Genomic DNA, 5,454 nt, shown 5'->3' with positions numbered 1-5,454 from the left:
CTACAAACCGCCCCTTCTCACTTACTGGCCAATGAGCGCCGTGCTTCGTGCCACACCCTCGCCTCGTTTGTCCTCGCGCCTACACCTCTAGCATCCTTTCTCCTCCTTTCCCGCCACCCTGGGATGGCCAATGCGAGGCGACAGCGGACCAGCCGTCCAATAGCAGCGCGGCGCTGGGGCGGGGTTCAGCGCTGGGGGCGGGGCGGGGCGTGGTCGTGAGCAGCGCGTGCTAGCTGTGCTAGTGTGCTTCAGTCTGAGTGAGTGAGCGCGCGATAAGGACGTGTCTGTGCGGAGCCCCGTGTATCCGGACCTCTCAGTCTGCAACCGGCGGCGCCCGGGGCCTCCCCCCGCTCCTCCCACCGCCGGTGCCGTGTCATCCAGCGCTCCGTATCCACCTAACGGTTTAGTGTGAGGTAATATTTGACGGAGTACCAGCGTGAGGGAGCCGGGGAGACTGAGGGGGACACAGAGCCGGGGACAGAGAGATAGCGGTACGGTAAGTACTGGAAGATGTGTGTGTCTGACGGGGAGCGCTCCTCTTTTTGTGGGAAAAGGGTGAGAAGGGCAGATCCGTGCGTGGGGGGGGGGGGATAGTGGTTCGCTTGTGTGTCTGATGGGGAGAGCAGACATGCGGGAGGGGGACAGTGAGTGAGACAGGGGATAGAGTCCCCACTAGTGACTGGTTATCTGAGGGGGACAGTGAGTGAGACAGGGGATAGAGTCCCCACTAGTGACTGGTTATCTGAGGGGGACAGTGAGTGAGACAGGGGATAGAGTCCCCACTAGTGACTGGTTATCTGAGGGGGACAGTGAGTGAGACAGGGGATAGAGTCCCCACTAGTGACTGGTTATCTGAGGGGGACAGTGAGTGAGACAGGGGATAGAGGCCCCACTAGTGGCTGGTTATCTGAGGGGGACAGTGAGTGAGACAGGGGATAGAGTCCCCACTAGTGACTGGTTATCTGAGGGGGACAGTGAGTGAGACAGGGGATAGAGTCCCCACTAGTGACTGGTTATCTGAGGGGGACAGTGAGTGAGACAGGGGATAGAGGCCCCACTAGTGGCTGGTTATCTGAGGGGGACAGTGAGTGAGACAGGGGATAGAGTCCCCACTAGTGGCTGGTTATCTGAGGGGACAGTGAGTGAGACATGGGATAGAGTCCCCACTAGTGGCTGGTTATCTGAGGGGACAGTGAGTGAGACATGGGATAGAGTCCCCACTAGTGACTGGTTATCTGAGGGGGACAGTGAGTGAGACAGGGGATAGAGTCCCCACTAGTGACTGGTTATCTGAGGGGGACAGTGAGTGAGACAGGGGATAGAGTCCCCACTACTGACTGGTTATCTGAGGGGGACAGTGAGTGAGACAGGGGATAGAGGCCCCACTAGTGGCTGGTTATCTGAGGGGGACAGTGAGTGAGACAGGGGATAGAGGCCCCACTAGTGACTGGTTATCTGAGGGGGACAGTGAGTGAGACAGGGGATAGAGGCCCCACTAGTGACTGGTTATCTGAGGGGGACAGTGAGTGAGACAGGGGATAGAGTCCCCACTAGTGACTGGTTATCTGAGGGGGACAGTGAGTGAGACAGGGGATAGAGGCCCCACTAGTGACTGGTTATCTGAGGGGGACAGTGAGTGAGACAGGGGATAGAGGCCCCACTAGTGGCTGGTTATCTGAGGGGGACAGTGAGTGAGACAGGGGATAGAGGCCCCACTAGTGACTGGTTATCTGAGGGGGACAGTGAGTGAGACAGGGGATAGAGGCCCCACTAGTGACTGGTTATCTGAGGGGGACAGTGAGTGAGACAGGGGATAGAGTCCCCACTAGTGACTGGTTATCTGAGGGGGACAGTGAGTGAGACAGGGGATAGAGGCCCCACTAGTGACTGGTTATCTGAGGGGGACAGTGAGTGAGACAGGGGATAGAGGCCCCACTAGTGACTGGTTATCTGAGGGGGACAGTGAGTGAGACAGGGGATAGAGGCCCCACTAGTGACTGGTTATCTGAGGGGGACAGTGAGTGAGACAGGGGATAGAGGCCCCACTAGTGGCTGGTTATCTGAGGGGACAGTGAGTGAGACAGGGGATAGAGGCCCCACTAGTGGCTGGTTATCTGAGGGGGACAGTGAGTGAGACAGGGGATAGAGGCCCCACTAGTGACTGGTTATCTGAGGGGACAGTGAGTAAGACAGGGCATAGAGTCCCCACTAGTGACTGGTTATCTGAGGAGGGGGACAGTGAGTAAGACAGGGGATAGAGTCCCCACTAGTGGCTGGTTATCTGAGGAGGGGGACAGTGAGTGAGACAGGGGATAGAGACCCCACTAGTGGCTGGTTATCTGAGGGGACAGTGAGTGAGACAGTGGATAGAGGCCCCACTAGTGGCTGGTTTTCTGAGGGGGGCAGTGAGTGAGACAGGGGATAGAGGCCCCACTAGTGGCTGGTTATCTGAGGGGGACAGTGAGTGAGACAGGGTATAGAGGCCCCACTAGTGACTGGTTATCTGAGATGGGGGACAGTGAGTAAGACAGGGCATAGAGTCCCCACTAGTGACTGGTTATCTGAGGGGGACAGTGAGTGAGACAGGGGATAGAGTCCCCACTAGTGACTGGTTATCTGAGGGGGACAGTGAGTGAGACAGGGGATAGAGGCCCCACTAGTGACTGGTTATCTGAGGGGGACAGTGAGTGAGACAGGGGATAGAGGCCCCACTAATGACTGGTTATCTGAGGGGGACAGTGAGTGAGACAGGGGATAGAGGCCCCACTAGTGACTGGTTATCTGAGGGGGACAGTGAGTGAGACAGGGGATAGAGGCCCCACTAGTGACTGGTTATCTGAGGGGACAGTGAGTAAGACAGGGCATAGAGTCCCCACTAGTGACTGGTTATCTGAGGAGGGGGACAGTGAGTAAGACAGGGGATAGAGTCCCCACTAGTGGCTGGTTATCTGAGGAGGGGGACAGTGAGTGAGACAGGGGATAGAGACCCCACTAGTGGCTGGTTATCTGAGGGGACAGTGAGTGAGACAGTGGATAGAGGCCCCACTAGTGGCTGGTTTTCTGAGGGGGGCAGTGAGTGAGACAGGGGATAGAGGCCCCACTAGTGGCTGGTTATCTGAGGGGGACAGTGAGTGAGACAGGGTATAGAGGCCCCACTAGTGACTGGTTATCTGAGATGGGGGACAGTGAGTAAGACAGGGCATAGAGTCCCCACTAGTGACTGGTTATCTGAGGAGGGGGACAGTGAGTAAGACAGGGCATAGAGTCCCCACTAGTGACTGGTTATCTGAGGAGGGGGACAGTGAGTAAGACAGGGCATAGAGTCCCCACTAGTGGCTGGTTATCTGAGGAGGGGGACAGTGAGTGAGACATGGGATAGAGTCCCCACTAGTGACTGGTTATCTGAGGGGGACAGTGAGTGAGACAGGGGATAGAGTCCCCACTAGTGACTGGTTATCTGAGGGGGACAGTGAGTGAGACAGGGTATAGAGGCCCCACTAGTGACTGGTTATCTGAGGAGGGGGACAGTGAGTAAGACAGGGCATAGAGTCCCCACTAGTGACTGGTTATCTGAGGAGGGGGACAGTGAGTAAGACAGGGCATAGAGTCCCCACTAGTGACTGGTTATCTGAGGAGGGGGACAGTGAGTAAGACAGGGCATAGAGTCCCCACTAGTGGCTGGTTATCTGAGGAGGGGGACAGTGAGTGAGACATGGGATAGAGTCCCCACTAGTGGCTGGTTATCTGAGGAGGGGGACAGTGAGTGAGACATGGGATAGAGTCCCCACTAGTGGCTGGTTATCTGAGGAGGGGGACAGTGAGTGAGACATGGGATAGAGTCCCCACTAGTGGCTGGTTATCTGAGGAGGGGGACAGTGAGTGAGACATGGGATAGAGTCCCCACTAGTGGCTGGTTATCTGAGGGGGACAGTGAGTGAGACAGGGGATAGAGTCCCCACTAGTGGCTGGTTATCTGAGGGGGACAGTGAGTGAGACAGGGGATTGAGTCCACACTAGTGGCTGGTTATCTGAGGGGGACAGTGAGTGAGACAGGGGATAGAGTCCCCACTAGTGGCTGGTTATCTGAGGGGGACAGTGAGTGAGACAGGGGATAGAGTCCCCGCTAGTGGCTGGTTATCTGAGGGGACAGTGAGTGACAGGGGGTAGAGTGGCTGGTCACCTAGGGAGGGGGACAGGGGATAGAGTCCCCACGATTGGCTGGTCACCAGGGGAGGGGGCAGTGAGTGAGACAGGGGAAAGGGTTGACACCGATGGCTGGTCACCTGGGTAGAGGGGTGCTGGTTTAAAATGGGTCTCAGTACTTGATTAGGGCAAAGTGTCTTCTGTTCCCTTTGCGGCGGTACATCTGCTTGGCACCAGGCTCAGTGCTGTCAGCCTTTTCTTCCCCTCTTGCACATGCTCGGGTCATAGCTGGGGGGGGGGTAAATAAACAATGTATGTGTGTTTGGGGAGAGCAAGGGTAGAAATCCCTGCTGGGTGTTAAATCTCCTGAATCAATTGCGATTTATTTGTTGTATGTGTTTGAGGGAATCACAACTGTTTCTGGCAATTGTTGAGTTACATTAATGGTCTAAATGTTGTTGCTGGTATCTAGTGGTTAGATTACTCTTTCTGTAAACTAAGGGCTTCATTCAATGAAATATAGAATTATAAAATGTCCCATATACTTTCTGATTTTGTAGGTTTTTATTTTAATCACAATCTGACTTGCATTTTCGTGAGATGTGTAGTCTGTTGCATTCGTGCTGCTCGTTTTCTGCCCATGATCCTTGCATGCAAGAGCTTTATGCTGAGCGTTCTTTCTAGGTGACACGTCAGTCTTCATATATATACTTCCCTCTCCATTTGTGTAGCACTGCCTAGGGCTAGCTTACAGCCTCTGTTGCAGAACAATGACCCTGTCAGCTGCTCGCATGGTCAAGCTTTACGTGGTATTTTACTTATTGAATTGTGTGAGGTTACAATGTGTTGCTTCTGTCATCTTGAGTAATGTAAGAACATATAGGTATTGAACATGGTATACGTATAACTTCGGGGGGTTAATTCAGATTATGTAAGATGACGTGTGATCTGTCACAGGTGTACTTGTAATGTGAGCTCTATTGCTGGGATTCACAAATCTAACAAGGGGATCGCAAGCTTTGTCCTTTTCTCTTTAAATCTTTATTCTATGTGTGTAGTGGTAACATCTTGGGTTTCCAGTTTTTTTATTCCTTTTTCAAATATTTAAAATGACAAAAATGTGTAAATACGATTTTCCTAGGTCCAGTATAATCTGATTCTTTATATGTTGTTGAGGATATGGTGTTTGATTAAGTTGATTTATCATGTAATATTCTAGTTTTTGTAACCATAACTTGTGATTAAAGGGACATGAAACCCAAAATTTCTTTCATGACTCAGATAGAAAATACAATTTTAAACAACTTTCTA

At 52.9% G+C, this 5,454-nt stretch overlaps 1 protein-coding gene across 1 annotated transcript in view; it reads left to right on the top strand.

Annotated features, from left to right (window-relative positions):
* Nucleotides 1–271: 271 nt before the first annotated feature.
* The window catches only part of RIMKLB (ribosomal modification protein rimK like family member B), a gene marked incomplete in the record, with an annotated part of 314,625 nt that continues 309,442 nt past the window's right edge, over nucleotides 272–5,454 (top strand). Inside the window, 1 exon segment of the mRNA XM_053692809.1 lies at nucleotides 272–489.

Source organism: Bombina bombina, chromosome 9 (assembly GCF_027579735.1).
Source record: "Bombina bombina isolate aBomBom1 chromosome 9, aBomBom1.pri, whole genome shotgun sequence".
Taxonomy (NCBI): Eukaryota; Metazoa; Chordata; class Amphibia; order Anura; family Bombinatoridae; genus Bombina; species Bombina bombina.
The sequence above is the reverse complement of the archived record's forward strand: the minus strand, read 5'-3'. Positions and strand labels throughout refer to the sequence as shown.